At 38.2% G+C, this 20581-nt stretch overlaps 1 protein-coding gene across 6 annotated transcripts in view; it reads left to right on the plus strand.

The window, feature by feature from the left end:
* TTLL5 (Tubulin tyrosine ligase-like 5) overlaps positions 1 to 20581 on the plus strand; it is a 381821-nt gene that overhangs the window by 106415 nt on the left and 254825 nt on the right. For 2 of the 6 annotated variants that reach the window (XM_067760079.1, XM_067760081.1), the window contains exons 2-3: positions 3580 to 4424; positions 4491 to 4684. The exons of 3 other annotated variants lie outside the window; for them this stretch is intronic. The gene's annotated coding sequence lies outside the window, so the exon portion shown is untranslated. Of the gene's footprint in view, positions 1 to 3376; positions 3490 to 3579; positions 4425 to 4490; positions 4685 to 20581 lie in introns of those variants that run through there. One more of the 6 variants, XM_067760078.1, reaches the window with a different exon arrangement.

Raw genomic sequence — 20581 nt, forward strand, 5'->3', positions numbered from 1 at the left:
TGAAAAGGCAATTGACATCATTCTTGAGAATGAATTCGGAGCTACGTTTAAACCGAATGGTAAAACTTTCCATCGAAAAGCACCACGATCAGTGCTGAATGAAGTGATGTCTCTAGAATCTTTATTTAATGGAATTTGATGAAAACCTGAATACAAATCCAATGTAGAAAAATATTTGGCTCTGCCTAGATTATCAAGAATATCATCTATTCGTGCAAGTGGGAATTTGTCTGCTATCAATTTTTTGTTTACGGCTCTAAAGTCGACACACATGCGGTAGGATTTCTGTCCATTTGGATTTTTCTTTGGCACAAGTATCCATGGGCTATTATAATTGGAATAACTGTTTTCTATAAGATCATTTTGTAATAAATTATCAACTTGTCTATTAATTTCCTCTCTCTGACAATACGGTAAGCGGTAATTTTTTATATAAACAGGATTTTTATCTGTCAATCGTAATTTCTGTTCGTAAAAGTTGTTAAGCGTCATAGTGCAAACACGTCATCATATTTTAGACATAAATCGAGAAGTTTTGGTTTGGCATAATTTGGCATTTGTTTTTCTAAAATTGATTTTAATTCCTCTGAGCTTTTCGAATCTTTTGAAATATCATTGATTTTATACACGTTATATTTGGTGATTTCAATGTATTATCGGTTGTATTATGTAAAATTGGAATTTTATGAATGTTTTTGCCAATGTTATGCTCTCGTTTGCATAGTCTATTATGCAATTGTATTTTTTCAAAAACTCTTTGCCTAAAATACCATCTGACGGTATGTTGAATTTGTCATCTACTACAATTAATGTATGTGGAATTGAAAAATTTGAATAAAAAAGTCCTGTTTTAATGGTACCCTGGACAAATGCGTGGTGGCAACGGTGCGTACCCACGTATTTGTTAAAGATTAGTTAGGCGAAAAAAAGGGGAAGAAAAATAAAAACACCAAAAAGGTTTCGTATTAATAAAAGGAATTCACAGTATTTTTTGATTCAATGTGTATAAATACAAGTGTTAAGGAAAATGTTAACAAATGTTGTGAAAAGTTTAAAAATATTAAATATATTTTTGGAAATTGTTAAATATGTTTTTTGGAAATTGGCAACTTACGTGAGCGTGTGATTACGTGTTCCTTTGCTGGCTGCTGGATTAAAAGAGGACGAGACTCTTTTCCACATGAGCCGATGAACCCACGATACAGCTCCTTCGTTGGGTTTCCCGGCAACAAAGTTGCTGTACCGCGGGCTCACAGCGGTAAACATCTAAGATACATACGTACCACCACTCACACATGCCTGTATGTATAGTGATCATAGGAATATGCGGGTGGTAGTAACGAAGAAAAATAAACAAAGAAAGTTATGTTACGAGGGGGGGGGGGGGGGGGAGAGATATATTTAGGCCTGTGGCCTAAACATACCGGCCCCCTTGCCGTAAGCAACAAAGAAAAAAAATGAAAAGGAAAAAAATGAATGACACGTGATCGCACGTCCAGTAAGGCGTTATGTCGATGTGCAGATGCGGACTGCAAGCACTGCACGTCGCACGATGGACTTCGTGTCTCGTTGTCCTGTGAAGAAAAAGAAAAGATGTTATTAAATACACGTACGTGGTTTTAAATTCCGTGCTGTAATTACTTAGTTCTTATGAAACGCTCCTATTTTTGGCAGGCTCCTGAGACTACTAGCCCGAATACGGTCGGTTGGGTCAGGAGACCGCCAACTGTTGTTGCTGGCGTTCCGCTCACCATCAGTTCGGCGTATAGATCAGCGCCGAGTGTAAGACGAACTGGCGATGAGCGGTAGAACTGCGGATATGCAAGCCGCATAAATTCAAATGGAACGGCAACCTTTGCATCTACATTGGATGGCGGACTCAACCGATAGTGGCCGTTGACCACGGCGGCTTGGGTAGTGACACGAGTCGTTGGCCCGAACTTGCCGCGCAGAATAAGGGTACATTGCCCTGGTCCTTGGCGCTCTAACTGCAAATCGCGTACCAGCTCTGCATCGACGATGGTGCTGGCGGCGCAGGGATCAATGATCGCACGAACCAAGTGTAGGTGCCCACGCGATTCGACGCGTACGATGGCCGTCGGCGCAATGGGCACGAAAGACCGCATGATGGGCGCTGGAGTGGCTGGGAGCAGCCGGCCGGTTCGGAAGCCTTCCGGTGTACCACGCGATAGTGCTTGCATATTTTGGGCGTCAGAATGGTATGGCGTCGATTTATCTCGCCGCTGCTGTCTTCCGTGTTTGGATGACTTGGTCGGGCATCCTCGGAGTCCAATGTCGCGGTGCCGCCAGTTGTCTCGTTCGTTTCGACGTTTGTTTGCTTTCGCCGCGCTTCTTTCATGCTGTAACAGAGGCAGGAAACTGTGCATCCCATGGTTGACCGTTGACGGTCTTGTTGTCTCCGTTTTACTTCTCCGTTTACAGTTCGGACAGTACTTATATAGAAGCACTGCCCGCAACCTCTCTTCTGGAGATTTTTTCCGATATTTGGGACAGATTCGGAGACTATGGTCCCTGCCGCAGAGCTGGCAAGCGACGTCGAAACGCTTTGCGCCTCCCTCTGACTTGGCCAATAAGGTTTGGTAACGGGTCATGATCTGAAAGAATATTGGTATCATTGATCATGCCCAAATTGAGGTTGGCGGAATGTTGTTTGGGTGGCGTAACCAAAAAAATTATCTCTAATATATTATCCAAAAAAAAAAAAAACATTTTATTGAAATAAAATTTAATTTAAATAAAATTAAAGACCATAAGTAAATACTTATGCGCGCAAAGAAACGAAGAAAAAACGGCTTTAGCACGCATCCATGCGATGTGGCTGGTGCTTTAATCATTCCACGTCATTTGACTAGTCATTTTACGGTCCTAGGTTATATTCCTAGTCACATTTGCATGGGCGTGATTAGGTTTTGTGACCAATTTTTTTTTTGTAGGGATTTTATAATTTATTTTATTTATGTCGGTAGATGTCGCCGAAGTAGTCCTAAAGATTTATTTTTGATTTGTGGCGAACTTTGTTTTCACAACAAGTGGCCTGCCACCACACGGAACGGTTCGAAACCTTTCAGAAAAGGTATTACAGAGTTGCACTTCCACCATTCAACATTATTTTGACGTGTATTGTCGATAATGTTGAGATTCGTGGAATTAAGTATTTTAAATCTCGACCAAATGAATGATTGGTCGAGCTATGTAATACGCGACATGTGTGGCGTGTTGTGCTCGATATGTCGTGTGGCATGTAATACGTGACGTGTAGTGCGTGACGTGTAGTGCGGCGTGTAGTGCATGACGTGTAGTGCGGCATGTAGTGTATGACGTGTAGTGCGTGAGATGCTTGCGCATGAGGCCTAACGTTTGTCTTGCAATAATAATTTACAGTCAGGCATTAACTGTAGAGATTTTGACGAGCAGATGTCGCTTTTCCATTTCCTGAATGGAAAAAATGTCATTCATATAAAACACGCGGTGAGTATAGCTCCTGTTCATGTAGTAAAATTTTCTAACTTTAACCTTATTTCTCTCTTTTCATTAATCAATTTTTCTTTTCCTTTTCAGAATAAAAAGGATATAAAGCTCAACCGCCTTAAGGCACGTATTTCCTCAAAATTCGCTTTGGAAACTTCGTCCCGTTTGGTTTACATCATTGCTGCAGTGCCACAGGAAGCCAAAGAAAATATTGCCGAAATTGTGTGTGAAACCAATACGCACGGCGAGTGGGATTACCGTAGTGTCATTAATGCAAGCCACATCGTTGTCCCCATATCAACAATATGGGTGTAAAATATCGAATTAAACATCATCTTAAATCATTCCATTTGGTCAATGAAAAAAAGAAAAATTGTAAACTGTTTAAATTTTGCCATGGATGTCCAATAATGGAAACAGTAAATTTCATACAAACCATGCATACCTTCACCCTGGTGCAGTAGGAGGTATGACACATAATGTCGCTAAATGAGCAGTAGTAGAATGCATTGAAGCAAAGCAAAAGGGAATGACAACGGTGTGGGAAATGATGCCTTTGCACGTAAACAACAACTTTCTGGTTTTATTTCGTGTTTACGATGCACGTAGTTTGATACGAATTTTATTATTGAAAATATTGACCATTGCCGGGTTGCCACGTCGTAGCATTGGAAGCATTATCGTGGCTTAATTTTCCTTCGATCCGTGAAACCGTATTCCTCAGAGGTACAAGTTCGCGCAAAGCAGAGCCAGTATTTATTATTTCAATATTTGGGGTGGACCGTCCGGAACCATCTTTTAGTACAACAAAGCTGACGATTTGTGGCATGAATGGACGTTTAAGTAGACGTCTCAGTATTCGGAACGTTTTTTTTTGTTTTGGAGGCCATCTAAGGTTAATTGGCGGCAAGCGAAACAACGAAACAATAGACGAGGTTAGTAACTTGAACTTCAGCACTAAATTAACACTGAATTTATTAATATTTGCTCTTTGAATTTAGAATGCCAAATGCCTGGTTCATTTAAATCTACAATTAATTGTGGGCTGTTGGTGGCTACCAGAATAAAATGCACTTCAAATTTCGTTTCAATCTACGATGAGCAAAATGCTAAATGGATCGATACGAACCTAATTCCCGAGGGGGCATTACTATTGTTTTACTGCACCAAAATGTTTGCCCTAAAGTAAATAAAGGTAAGAATTGAATGATTAAATACGGACAAATTAGTAGCTCCGCGCATCTAGTACCTCGAAAGGTATTCGTGATATTTTTCTGGTGGCTTTTCGCGGCGATCGAAGTAATTTCTGACTTTTTGTACTGACTGGTGAAAGAGAATATGGACATTGCTCATTGAAATCCTGCTTTGTCGGCAATTGGTGCTTGAAAAAGCTTCTTTTCGCAGCTGGCGTGTAGGTGTTCTCATTACGCTCATCACTAACTGCTTTAACATCCCAATGGCTGTGCCTAGCAGCTCATTCTTTAATAAGCAGGAATATGCTAAGCTATCACGGGCGGATTCACCACAGTCACGTTGCTTTTTACTCGTTTGAGGGGAATTCTCATCAGATTTATTTATGGATGCAAAATTTGTTTGCCAATTGTTGTTTGCCCTGCATGGTATAAACCGATCAAGTGATGTTGATGTCGATGCCGCTTCGAAAGCATTGAAAAGATTCCTGGCAACTGGACTGCAATGTTTTAGTATACGCTTTTCATAATCTGGACTGAACATTTTTCAAATCAATTTCTTAAGAATATATTTTAGAGTGGCTGCCGTTTACCAAATAATTTACAAACTATATGCTTTTTGGTGGTGTAGTCAAGTTACAATATTGCAAATAGTAGATACGTGTAAGAAATATGTACATATAACAAACAATCACTTCTCAGGAGCTTTCTGGTTGCAATTGCAATTTAATTCTTACTATTTACAAATAAAGATGTCTTTCTATTCATAAGAGCGTTCTTTACCACTCCACCCCACTCACTGTATTCAAAACAGGAAGAAAAATACACAACCCATTGATTGTGAAGTCTCCTTGTTTTGAATTTTCCTTGCGCCTCAACAAAGCAGTCACATTAACTCACTTTTGGCACAATTTCTTTAAATATTAGCGCAAAATATACAAAATATACGTATAACGTTAAAACACAACTTTTCTGGAAAATATATGTATAATGTGCCGCATGTGTGTAAAGTTGAGGAAAAGCCCAGCAGCACTAATTTTCCACAGATACGCGTCGACTTGTTTCTGCTTGTTCGCCGTTGCCGAGTTTTTCACAATTAATTCTAACAAAATACTCTAAATGCACTTGATTTTTCACAACTTTTCAAAAATATTTGCTTTGATATACTCTTTCGGAAAATTAGGGTAGCAAGCGGATTAGAAATAGCCTTACCTGCAGGTTTGGCTATTTTAAGCAAATGTTGGAACGTGTACGTTGCGCAAACGCAGAGATGCACTGACTCAAATCTGCTACACAAAGGGATTTCGATATTTCCCGTGATCTTGAAACTCATGGCTGTAATTATGTGCGAAATGAGAATGTGGAGGAAGGGCCAATGATAGCACGCTGTGGCGACATGTGGTCACATTTGTCACCAATAGTTTACCAATTTTGAAAACGAATGATGTAGTTACCGAAAATATTTTCTACGTACAAAATTTGGGGACCTGGGAATAATGGAAAAAATTTTTTTTTTTTTTTTGTGTTTGTTCCAAACTGAAGGTGATGAACCTAAAACGTATGCGCAATTCCGGATAGATTCCACGTGCGCGCACCTATTACCAGCATCATGTGGCGTGCTTTTCATTGTTTCAAAACACGCTGACATTTTGTAATTGAAGTATGTCCACTATTTTTATATTTGAAATTGAAAAAGCACCACTTCAACGACCCATAGGACTTTCAGCGATAAACACTAGAATTTATGAACATCTTTTCCTAAAAAGCCTAAATGTAACTGATTCAATTAGGAATCGAGAAGTATATACAGTGTCCTTTGATACCTTAACTTGCTTTCTTGCATGCGCTATGCTAAATAAAGAAAGAACACTTTACATTGAACTCAAAACGCGAAGTAATTCTATTATATTCGAACAAATAATTTTTAAAAGCTTCAACTCTAAAACTTTTGATCGTTTGTAAGATTTTTCGAGGTTTTATTTTCGCGATTTAGTGTCCGTTGGGTGCGACGCGGTTCATACATTACTAGGGTAAATATGATTATTGATCGCAGAAATGGCGTTTCTCAAAATTCGTGAAAAACTCAGAGAGCGAAAAAAAAGGTTATTGTTAATTTTGAGGCTTATCAGCTGCACGTGATGATGAAATTGATTGCCGTGCTACCGCAGGACTGGATATGAACTGTAAGATTTGATAATTTGGGTGTGGGGTTTTAATGTTAACAAGTAAGGAAGGCTAAGTTCCGGTGTAACCGAACATTACACATTCAGCTGAGAGCTTTGGTCAGGACTCTTCGAAGCCTTTGATCCCGGGAGTGGTATTTGGACCCGCACTCCTACGATGGTTGAAGTGTTACAAGCGTATTCAGCCGCGTCATGCCGTAGTTGTTGAAAAGTTTTCCCAATTGCCTTCTTTGCATATTGTGTTCTTTTACACACTACATACATCGTATGTAATTATGTGTTAAGTTAGGCTTGTTGATAAGGCGGTTTTCAAAGAAACTTGGTAATGTTGCTGTTTGTGTTCCATTTATGGAACTACAACGAATTACCCAATGTTGTCTATTTGTATGGGTTAAGCGGGGATTGCCCGTATCGCTTTAAATGTATGAAAACATTAATTTGAAGCAATTCAATAATTCGTTAAATAATTTGGGAAAACTTTTAAACAACGTGACATCCGGACGTACGAGGCTCAGCATACATAGGTAGTTCATTTTATTTAACTGTTGTAAAGAAATGTAAATAATACATTTGGATACTCATTTAAGTGATCACAGTTGAGAAAAAATTATTATACATCTAAGCCCAAGCGGTTGCGGGTGCAATGTGTTAGATATAACAAACCCGTTTGAGGAATTTGGCAATAGGCAGCTGAATTTTTATGATAATGAGAAAAAAAATGATTCAATTGTATTCTGCGGCAGATAGTGAATCTGCGTTAGGGTGTGTTGGCCTCGTTTGGGGGAACGAGAGCTGGGTTATTTGTGTGTTGGCCTCGTTGGGGGGGAACGGGAGCTGGGTTTTTGGGATAAAGGAATATGGACTATCAAAGTTCATTTTCGTTGTCGTTGGGCGGAAGTAGTACCAGTTTCGCGATTGGTCTGCTAATTTGTCCCTTAATTGTATTGACGTCAACAACACGTACACGGTTATCGGAACCTGGGTGAGTGTTGACGATTCTCCCCATTCTCCACTCGTTTGGTTTTAGGTTGTCCTCTATGACCACTAGGTCCCCGGGTTTTAAGTTGGATTGTGGATGTTTCCACTTATACCGTTTCTGGATTTCGGCGAGATATTCCGATTTCCATCTTTTGCAAAAGGTTTGATGAAGGGCTTTCATCTTTTGCCATCGGTTTACAATTGAGGCAGGGTTTTCACTACAGTCGAGTTCAGGTGAAGCTAAAAGATGCCCACCTACGAGAAAATGGCCTAGAGTAAGTGGCTCCAGGTCGGAAGGGTCGTTGGATGAGGGACTTAGAGGTCTCGAGTTGAGACAGGCCTCAATTCGACATAAGAGGGTTGTAAACTCTTCGAAAGTATATTTATGATCGGACGCGATCTTTTTAAAGTGGGTCTTAAAACTTTTTACCCCCGCTTCCCACAAACCTTCCATGTGAGGGGCGCTTGGCGGTATAAAATGCCATTCTAAAGTGTGATGGCTGTATTTATTCAATGTTCCGTATCCTTGCTTCACGCAGAAATGCCTTAAACTCGGATCGTAACGATCGCGAAGCTCCGACGAAGTTAGTACCATTGTCGGAGTAAACGTTTTTCGGACAGCCTCGCCTGGATACAAATCTGGCGAAGGCAGCTAGGAAGGACCCGGTACTAAGGTCGTTTGTCGCTTCTAGATGGATGGCTTTCGTCGAAACACAGGCAAACGTATCCTTTTGAAATTCGACATCCTCTCCCTCGGTAGGATTTTATATCGAATGGTCCCGCGAAATCTACCCCAGTGTTAGTGAAAGCCCTAGTAAAGGTGGTGCGCTCTTTCGGAAGGATCCCCATAAGTTGCGTTTGTGTCCGCTTCCGGTAAATAGTACAGACCTTGCCGTTGTGGATAACCGACCTTATCATGACTTTAACGCGTGGGATCCAGTACTGAGTGCGGATATGACGTAGCATCAGCTGGTTCCCTCCATGCAGGGTGGTCTCATGAGAGGATTGAACTATAAGTCTGGATAACCTGCAAGTATAAGGAAGAATAATGGGATGACTTTCATTATGGGACATGTCTTTGGATGCCCCAGTCCGCCCCCCAGTTCGAATGATGTCTTCTTCATCTATATATGGGTTTAGGGGTAAAATCTCACTCTTCCCATTTATTAGTTTTCCTGACTTCAAATTTGCGTACTCTTCTTGATAATGTTGCCTCTGGCATGTTGTTATCAATCTTCGTGTTGTTTTTTCTATTTCGCCAGGAGCTATTGAATGAGAATCGCTTTTAAAAGAGGCTTTAGTTTTTGGGTGCGTTTTCTGGAAAAACCGAAGAATATAGGATATAACCCGCAAAGCCCTCGGTAGATCGGAAAACCTATCCAGAATATCAAAGTTATTTTTGACCGAAGTTGTATGAACTTTCACCCTCTTTTCCTCCATATTCGTATTGTAATCTTCTTCTTGTGTTGGCCAATTTTCGTTGTCTTCTTGTAACCAAGAAGGTCCCTGCCACCACAAAGAATTGTTGATTAGGTCCGAAGCGTAGAGGCCTCTGCTCGCCAAATCTGCAGGATTTGACGCGGAGTCTACGTGCCGCCATACTTTGTCTTCTACTTTATCGATGATTTTAGTTATTCGATGTGCCACGAACGTTGACCACGAACATGGTGGTTTTCGGATCCATGCCAGTACTATAGTCGAATCTGTCCAAAGGGTTACTTTAATGTTTGAAAGTTGCATATTTTCTATGGCCGACTCTATAATTTCTGCAAGTAGGACTGCGCCGCAGAGTTCCAGTCGTGGCAATGATATGGTTTTGACCGGGGCTACTCTCGTTTTGGCCATCAACAGGTTGGTGAAGGCTTGATCCTTTATTTGTACCCTCAGGAAAACAGTGGCGGCATATGCTTTTTCCGAGGCATCGCTGAATCCATGTATTTCGACGCTGTCCTTTGGGGTAAAATGAACCCATCGCGATATGCGGATATCGTTGATTTTTCCGTATTCTTGCATAAATGCGGTCCAATGATCTAGAGTAGTTTGTGATACTTCTTCGTCCCAACCCGTGCCTTCCAACCAAATATTTTGCATTATAATCTTGGCTACAATTACCACTGTTGCCAGCCAGCCAAGAGGGTCGAACAGCTTTGCAATCGCAGAAAGTATAGCCCTTTTTGTGATGGCATCGCTGTTTTCAAAAGGTTTAGCAGTAAAATAGAATAGGCCAGAATGCGCGTTCCACTTAATGCCGAGTGCTTTTACCATGCTGGTGTCTTCAAACTCAAGAAAATGCTCGCTTAATAAGTGTTGCTTCGGTATACCCTGTAAAATTTTCTTGCAGTTGGACGTCCATTTTCGGAATGGGAAACCTGCCGATTGCAATGCCGATGAAATTTCGTCCCTAGCCTTTATTGCAATTTCGATGCTGTGTCCACCGGCGAGTACGTCATCAACGTACATGCAATTCCGCAGGATATCCGCTGCCATTGGATGCGATGTCTCCACGTCATCAGCCAGTTGGTGTAGTGTCCGAATTGCAAGATACGGAGCACAATTAACCCCAAAGGTTACCGTTTTCAATTCATAAATGTTAATTGGGTTTTTGGGGTATTTGCGAAATATGATTCGCTGATATTTTGTTTGGTCTTCATTGACCCATATTTGGCGATACGTTTTTTCTATGTCGCTGTTAAATACGTATTTGAACAGCCGCCAACGTAGTATAAGGATTGTCAGGTCGGATTGAAGAATCGGACCTGGATATAAGGCATCATTTAGACTTTTGCCATTAGTGGTAGGACAAGATGCATTAAATACGACTCTGACTTTTGTCGTTGTACTTCCCTCCTTTATAACAGCATGGTGAGGTAGGAAATAACAGTCATTTGAGTCCGGCGAAATATTGCCTATTTGTTTCATGTGCCCTAAGGTTTCATATTCAGATACAACTCTATTGTATTCCGTTTGGAGGACTGGGTTTTTCGCAAGTCGTGTCTCGTTGCGATAGAATTGAGAACACGCACTTCTTAATGAGGGGCCTAAGTTAAACTCTTTCCGAAAGGGTAAGGAGACTACGTATTTGCCATCGTTGTTCCGAACTGTTGTGGATTTGTATAGCTCCTCGCAGTAAGTGTCATTGTTATTGATGCTCCTCTTCTTTGGAATTTCCTCTATCTCCCAGAAAGCCGCCAGTTGTTTGCTTAAAGTGACCTCGTTGAAATATGAAACTAGGGTTTTATTTGTATCAACCGCATCTGTACGGCTTGTCAAAATCCAGCCGAACACCGTTTCCTGTGCTATTAATGTGTTTAGCACATCTTTCCTAATGCCGCCTAACATAATTTGGGGGTATATGTCTCCGCCCAGAATTAGATCGACTGGCTCATTGACAAAGAATCGTTTGTCAGCCAGTACTAAGTCAGGGAATGCTTGCCTAGTCATTGCGTTTATTTGGCAAGTTGGAAGATTCCCTGTCAATTGTGGTAAAACCAGCATGATCATATTGATCTCGATTAATGGGTCGGTTGATGACCGCAGTTGTATGTTGCACGCTTCTTTTACTTGTGCAGACATTGTATTATTGATGCCCGAAACTTGGGCATGCAGGTGTTTGGATTGCAGATTAATTCTGCGCTTTAGTTTCTCGGTAATGAATGAACATTCAGATCCCGAGTCTATTAGGGCTCTCGCCGAATAGTCAACACCATTAAAATGAATATTAACCTGAGCTGTCCCTAGTAATACCCCTTTATTTGTATTAGCAAAACATGAGTTCACATTATTAATCGGAGCATTTTCCCTTTCAGCATTGCGTCGTATTTGTGCTTCCCGTGAGGTAGATGCTCCGATAGTGTCTGAAGTATTTGTTGGTTTTGGCTGATTCGAAATATGAAGCAGCGTATGATGTCTTAAATGACATGTGGCACAGTTCATTTGACTGGTGCACCGAATGGCCAGCAGAAAGGCAGTTTATAGCTCCACGGCTGCTCTTAATTTGTTCACACCGTTTATTGGGTGTTAAACGTAAGAACTTTTCACAGTTTGAAATTCGATGTGCAGGACTTTTGCACATCTTACACGTAGGTTTGGCTACACTTGCACTTGCCTGATAGGACCCTAATTTTTTAGCCGATGTATCTGTTGTCGAACGAGATACTTGTGGCTTTGAGGTTTTGGAAACTGTATCCCCTCTCAGATCAGTCACGGTTTCTAGGGTTTGGAAACGATTGGATAAGAATCTATCCATATCTGCCCATTTTGAAATTTCCGTTTTGTCTTCAATTGTTTGTTCCCAGAGTGCCAGTGTGGTTTCTGGCAGTTTTGTGGGACATATATATGTTATAATTGCATCCCAGTTTGATATGTCTATGTGATGACACTGGAGCGCCGAGATGCAATTATTTATTTCACGTTGCAGTTTCTTTATAGAGCTACCGCATTCACTCTCAACTGCTTTCAAACTAAAAAGAATTTTTAATTGGGCGTTTACTAAGATCCGTTTATTCTCGTATCTGTCACAAAGATTTTTCCACGCTGTTTCGAAACCGTCTTTCGTAAAGGACATCTTTTGGTTTAAATAATATAATTTTTCTACTGCTTCTAGGTTTTTGTTACGTATATATATAGCAGTGAACATGTCTCTAAATGAAGGCCAAGAAAGGTAATCTCCCTTGAAAACGTCCGTATCACACGGTGGCAATCGCACGCGATATTCCCTGTCTCCTGAGCTTTCTTCTTTCTTTTCAGCTTTCTCAAGTTTTTCCGAGAGTTGAGCCATCGCTGCCTGGCACTTGAGAAAGCTGAAGTATGCAATTTTGTGCTGCTTTTTGATAGCCGACAGCTCTTTTGCCTCCAGTTCTGAGGAGCTCAAGAGTTCCTCATATGTCTGCTTCACCTTCTCCCATAGCGATTTCAACTCCTCCTTTTGGACTAAGAGGGTGTGTTTTGTATGGTCTGAAGGAGACATATCATGATAGTTATTTTCAAACTCAGTCACTGCCTCTGCTTGGCGTATATAGGTATCCATTATATTAAATGAAAATTTATTCAAATATTAATTAATTAATTGCCTTCGAATAGAGTCCTGATTGAAAATGAACTGGAATGAAGGAATGTATTCGAGAGAGATTTCTCGGTGAAGTGGCCTCGAAGCTTGCAAGAAAGCTAGTAGTTTGAGGGTGTCCAATTGCGTGGTGGCAACGGCGCGCACCCACGTAATTGTTAAAAGAAAGTGCTAATGCAGCTGTGTTAACGAATTGTGTAAGCTAATAAGTAATGGCTAGTGAAAAAGTGGTGTTAGTGAAAAAAATAAAAAAATGTATGAACGCTCGTTATGGACTTTTTGGTAATTTAACCAAGGACTGTGATCTTTTGTATCACAAAAAATTAGATCAGTCAAAACTGATTTGTATATTGCCGCAAGTGAGAATAATAAATTTTTCAATTTTTTGTTTTAAAAATTGTATGAGAACTAAGCCTATTGGCCACCCAAACAACAACAACAATATGTGTGGTTTAAAAATAAGTGCACTTTGCACTGAAACAACAAAATAAATTGCAGTATTGCCCGTGTAAATAAGTGCAAGTGATTTTTATGTGGAAAAAAAAAATTGTATTTAATTAAATGTGCGCCTAAATTAAATTTACAGGTTTCTTAATAAGTAACCTTAACAAATCGAATTTTTGTGCTGTGGATTAAATGAATTTTTTCAGATAAATCCTGCAAAGGTGAAAATAGAAAAGTGGCGCAAATCGGTGTTTGAGGTTATGTTAACCTTTTAGAGCAGTGTTGTGCTACCTTGAGCTGTGTCCGGAAAATCTTACCGCTGGTGGGGGATTGTTCCGGATAGTCACAGGGCGTGTTGCACAAACTTTAAATAACTGCGTTAAGCGCCTTTTTCTATTTTTCCACAAAGTAAGACTTCTCACTTCACGAAAAAAAAAAAAATCACTTGCACTATTTGATATAAAGAATCACTTTGTAATTTGTTATTTTTATTTTGTGAAATTTTATTAAATGTGAAATTAAAAGAAAACCCTACCTAGCACGGAATATTTTTAAACCACGTACCTTTCAATAAATTGTTGATCCGGACTAATAGATGATTGATTTTTGTGGATTGTCGGAGTTGTTGCTGTTGGTGTTGTGTCTTCCTCGAATCTGTTTGTATCACCGAAATTGTAGTTATCACTTTTTTGTGTGCCAATTGCTGATGATTATTATCACGATTGTAAATAACTGCTTCCTTGATTTAGTACGAAATTTGAATGGTGCGTCTGATTAATGGCCTAGGGAGTGGAGTGGACTGTAAATATGTGACTGGTTCTCTTTACCGGCGTGGTAAGGACCATGGACAAATGCGTGGTGGCAACGGCGCGCACCCACGTATTTGTTAAAGATTAGTTAGGCGAAAAAAAGGGGAAGAAAAATAAAAACACCAAAAAGGTTTCGTATTAATAAAAGGAATTCACAGTGTGTTTTTATTCAATGTGTATAAATACAACAAGTGTTAAGGAAAATGTTAACAAATGTTGTGAAAAGTTTAAAAATATTAAATATATTTTTGGAAATTGTTAAATATGTTTTTTGGAGATTGGCAACTTACGTGAGCGTGTGATTACGTGTTCCTTTGCTGGCTGCTGGATTAAAAGAGGACGAGACTCTTTTCCACATGAGCCGATGAACCCACGATACAGCTCCTTCGTTGGGCTTCCCGGCAACAAAGTTGCTGTACCGCGGGCTCACAGCGGTAAACATCTAAGATACATACGTACCACCACTCACACATGCCTGTGTGTATAGTGATCACAAGAATATGCGGGTGGTAGTAACGAAGAAAAATAAACAAAGAAATTTATGTTACGAGGGGGGGGGGGGGGGGGGGGAGATATATTTGGGCCTGTGGCCTAAACAACCCAATGTTGAAACTGTATCTGTCGTAACACCCGTTATATTTATGATATTGTTATTTATAGAAGTATTTTGTTTTAAACTTGAAAGTTTTATAATTGATATATCAGCCTGTGTATCTACTAAGAAAGTGCATGTTTTAAAAGAGTCATTGCAATTCAATTCGATAAAATCTGAGTAGTTCAGATTTAGACAATAAATTGATTTATTTTGAAAAACGTCATTTAATTCAGATTCTGGTCCCCCAGTGTTCGCTCCTGAGGGCCGTTGGCGTTTAAAGTGCGAACACTAGCGTTATTTGTTGTATTTGAACGTCGATTGTTGTTGTTACTGTTGTTTCTGTTTACGGGCCTGCTATTGTTATGACGAAAATTACCATTACTTCGCGAGCCATAATTATTGTTGTTATTGTTCCTATAATTGTTATTGTTGTTTCTGTGAACATTGTTGTTGTACCTCGAAAAGTTGTTCCTATTATATTGATTTGACCTGGAGTTTCCTCGCAAACTACTATTTTGCCTGTTATAACGCGATCTAAACGCTAATACCTGCCTTTCACTTGCTTGGTTATTTTGTTCTACGATCATTTTCGCAACTACATCCTTAGAATCAGTAAACGTAGTTGACGCTAAAATTGATTTTACTAGGTCTGAGCGAGTGTTAAGCCGACAAACGTTGACGGTTTGTTCGACTGCCATTTCGTACGCTTTTTCCTGAGTCATTCCTTCTATAACTAATGATCGTTCTAAAGCATCGGAAAGTTCCTCAACACGTTTGGCGAATTCCGAGTGATTATTATTAAAAACTTTTAAAGATGCAATTTTTCCTGCAACAACTTTTGAGTTGTCGGGTTTTATTCTACCTTTTAACGCATCTTTTATTTGTTGAATTGTTGTTGCCTCATTTTGAATTACCTCACGCGCTTTCCCTTCTAGCTTGGATTTTATAAACGAAATGAAAGTATTTGTCAAATTTTCTTCCATCAAATCTTCTATCAAAACTATTTTATCTATAAAGGATGCAAGTGAAAGCGGATCGCCGCTGTAGTTTTCTCTAATTATGGATGCACACATAGTAATAAAAGTTTTCTTTTGCTCTGGAGTCGCCATTGTCGGTTGTTCTTCGCTAATTGTATCTAAATTATTATTGTGAAGTGAATTGGAAAATCCAGGAAAATCCTCAAGAAAAGATACGGTACTTTTTTTTAATAATACTGCCTTTGTATGCTGAAGTTGTCGGTGCGTCAGAGATTTCTTCCTCAGTGTCAAAATCAGAACTTGATTCGCTTTCTTGTATTAATTCAGAAAGATCTTTGGGTATTTTTATATTGCAGTTAATTCTAGAAAACATTTAGTGAGTTGTTCTCTGCACTTTGACAAACTTTCGATTATTGAACTAGGCGTATCTCGATTTTCAAAATATGAATGTGCTTGTTTTATAATTTCGTTATAGCTTTTAATTAAAGCATCTTCATATTCTATTGACTTTTTCGCTGAGATAGATCGGTTATTTAAAACTCGTTTTGTAACTTTAGTGAAATTATAGCGTAAATCTTTGAAATTGGAATCAAAATCTGACATTTGACAACTGACATCTGAAAACTTTATTACATTTATCAATTACAAAAACAATTGTATAAAGCAATATGAGCAAAGCTCGCTAATTAAATACATATGATCATATTGATATAATAGTAACAGCGGAAGTATTAAAAACAAATACTGTAAAAATCCGAACAAATGTTACTAAGCTTTCAAAAGCGCGCCTAAAAATCATATCCACACCATTAGGAATAAGCTACATACAGAGTGTATGTGCCTACATGGTGATCAAAAGGAATATAAACAAAAAGGCAACTCTTAGAGACCAATTGTACACCGAACAACGGGATATTCATATGGCTTAGCAGCTAAAAAGGCTTGCACTGATGTGAATGTTGGAGATTCGAGTTCAACGCTCAGCTCCCGAAAAGCTAGCTGATGAAGAAGTGAAATTCAGAAACATGTCCTAGTAACCATCGCCGTTTGTAAACTTACAATTTTTCTCTAATATCAATTACAAAAACAATTGTATAAAGCAATATGAGCAAAGCTCGCTAATTAAATACATATGATCATATTGATATAATAGTAACAGCGGAAGTATTAAAAACAAATACTGTAAAAATCCGAACAAATGTTACTAAGCTTTCAAAAGCGCGCCTAAAAATCATATCCACACCATTAGGAATAAACTACATACAGAGTGTATGTGCCTACATGGTGATCAAAAGGAATATAAACAAAAAGGCAACTCTTGGAGACCAATTGTACAGCGAACAACGGGACATTCATATGGCTTAGCAGCTAAAAAGGCTTGCACTGATGTGAATGTTGTAGATTCGAGTTCAACGCTCAGCTCCCGAAAAGCTAGCTGATGAAGAAGTGAAATTCAGAAACATGTCCTAGTAACAATCGCCGTTTGTAAACTTACAATTTTTCTCTAATATCAATTACAAAAACAATTGTATAAAGCAATATGAGCAAAGCTCGCTAATTAAATACATATGATCATATTGATATAATAGTAACAGCGGAAGTATTAAAAACAAATACTGTAAAAATCCGAACAAATGTTACTAAGCTTTCAAAAGCGCGCCTAAAAATCATATCCACACCATTAGGAATAAACTACATACAGAGTGTATGTGCCTACATGGTGATCAAAAGGAATATAAACAAAAAGGCAACTCTTAGAGACCAATTGTACAGCGAACAACGGGACATTCATACGGCTTAGCAGCTAAAAAGGCTTGCACTGATGTGAATGTTGGAGATTCGAGTTCAACGCTCAGCTCCCGAAAAGCTAGCTGATGAAGAAGTGAAATTCAGAAACATGTCCTAGTAACCATCGCCGTTTGTAAACTTACAATTTTTCTCCAATAGCAATTACAAAAACAATTGTATAAAGCAATATGAGCAAAGCTCGCTAATTAAATACATATGATCATATTGATATAATAGTAACAGCGGAAGTATTAAAAACAAATACTGTAAAAATCCGAACAAATGTTACTAAGCTTTCAAAAGCGCGCCTAAAAATCATATCCACACCATTGGGAATAAACTACATACAGAGTGTATGTGCCTACATGGTGATCAAAAGGAATATAAACAAAAAGGCAACTCTTAGAGACCAATTGTACAGCGAACAACGGGACATTCATATGGCTTAGAAGCTAAAAAGGCTTGCACTGATGTGAATGTTGGAGATTCGAGTTCAACGCTCAGCTCCCGAAAAGCTAGCTGATGAAGAAGTGAAATTCAGAAACATGTCCTAGTAACCATCGCCGTTTGTAAACTTACAATTTTTCTCTAATATCAATTACAAAAACAATTGTATAAAGCAATATGAGCAAAGCTCGCTAATTAAATACATATGATCATATTGATATAATAGTAACAGCGGAAGTATTAAAAACAATACTGTAAAAATCCGAACAAATGTTACTAAGCTTTCAAAAGCGCGCCTAAAAATCATATCCACACCATTAGGAATAAACTACATACAGAGTGTATGTGCCTACATGGTAATCAAAAGGAATATAAACAAAAAGGCAACTCTTAGAGACCAATTGTACAGCGAACAACGGGACATTCATATGGCTTAGCAGCTAAAAAGGCTTGCACTGATGTGAATGTTGGAGATTCGGGTTCAACGCTCAGCTCCCGAAAAGCTAGCTGATGAAGAAGTGAAATTCAGAAACATGTCCTAGTAACCATCGCCGTTTGTAAACTTACAATTTTTCTCTAATATCAATTACAAAAACAATTGTATAAAGCAATATGAGCAAAGCTCGCTAATTAAATACATATGATCATATTGATATAATAGTAACACCGGAAGTATTAAAAACAAATACTGTAAAAATCCGAATAAATGTTACTAAGCTTTCAAAAGCGCGCCTAAAAATCATATCCACACCATTAGGAATAAACTACATACAGAGTGTATGTGCCTACATGGTGATCAAAAGGAATATAAACAAAAAGGCAACTCTTAGAGACCAATTGTACAGCGAACAACGGGACATTCATGTGGCTTAGCAGCTAAAAAGGCTTGCACTGATGTGAATGTTGGAGATTCGAGTTCAACGCTCAGCTCCCGAAAAGCTAGCTGATGAAGAAGTGAAATTCAGAAACCTAGTAACCATCGCCGTTTGTAAACTAAAAATTTTTCTCTAATATCAATTACAAAAACAATTGTATAAAGCAATATGAGCAAAGCTCGCTAATTAAATACATATTATTACATTTATTGAAAATGTTTATCTCCGTAGCAGTAAAAGTTGTTTTATGAAAAAAAAATTCGGAAAAATGTTAAGATTAACGCTGTAGGCACTGTTTATACAAAAATGAATTTGAAACTATTCATTCACTCAGTAATTGTGGTTTGCAATTTAAAAAAAATTTTTATTTTTTTTTTGTAAAATCAGAGAAGATTCGAAATATTCAAAATCGATGAGTTAATTGGAAAATGGTAAAGAAGATTCACATACTTTGAAGGAATTGTAAAAGCAAGTGAATGTTGAAATATTTAAACCGCACTGTATTCGTTTAATAATGCAAAGAAAAAAAACTGTTGGAGTATTTGAAAGCCACTGTATATGATGCACAGTTTGAAAAGAGTCGCAAATGTAAAATATGTTGAAATATTTGAAATACACTGTATTCGTGTGATACTTCGAAGCAGGCATGCTTAACGAACGAAACGATATCATTTCGTTACGATAATCAACGCTAATAAACGAAACGAAGTCACTTCGTTTCGTTTATTAACGTTAAGAACGTCAAATTAACGTTAATTTTACGATCTTAACGTTAATAAACGAAACGAAGTGACTTCGTTTCGTTTATTAGCGTTGATTATCGTAACGAAATGATATCGTTTCGTTCGTTAAGCATGCCTGCTTCGAAGGAATTGTTAAAATATTTGGATGGCACTGTATTTGTTGAGAGAAATATGTAAATATTTATGATATTCAATATGTTCAATTTCCGAAGAAATAATTGGAAAAAGAGAAAAGTAAGCTTTCACCGATAAAAATAAAATTTCACCATTACTCTGATTGACTGTAACCCGTCTATGTTGATATTTAAAGTCAATGAGACTTTTTCAAAATTGTTTAGGTTTGAATAATTATCGCAAAATTTTGGGAAATAGATTGGAAATTTTTGGTATTATACATATAAAATTGATGTATAATTTGCGTTTCAAACCCGTTTAAAAAATGTATAAATTTGAAAAAATATTTTTCCGATTGTATTTATTACGAAACAATGTTCGCATTTTAAATAAAAAGTTCAAGTTCCACATTAATGTTCGAAAAAGAAAGAATATAGTAATATATGCGTGATAATATGCATGTGGTGGCCGTATATTTAAAATTATTTTTAATGTACATTCAAAAAATGTTTTCGATATTTAAATGTTTATATTAAATATTTGGTTAAATTGTGAGAGAAGAAAAAATGTGTTGCTACATGCGCAGTATACAAATGTTTAGAAATAAAGTGTCAATTTTTGTTGCTACATGCATAGTATACAAATGTTTATAGAGAAAGTACATATGTACAAAGGCAAAAGTGTCAAATTGATTTGCTACATGCAGAGTATACAGATACTGAAGAAGCTTACAAACAGAAGCAAAGTGTCTACTTATACACAGAAATGAAATATTAGATATATACGTATGTTCTAATCTACTCTACTGTACCGCTCTTTGTATTTTCTGCTTGCTGGTGTATGTGTTGTTGGTATTTTTTCCGCTTCTTGCCGATGTAGCTGTTGCC

The sequence above is a fragment of the Eurosta solidaginis genome, chromosome 1 (genome assembly GCF_040869045.1).
Source record: "Eurosta solidaginis isolate ZX-2024a chromosome 1, ASM4086904v1, whole genome shotgun sequence".
Taxonomy (NCBI): Eukaryota; Metazoa; Arthropoda; class Insecta; order Diptera; family Tephritidae; genus Eurosta; species Eurosta solidaginis.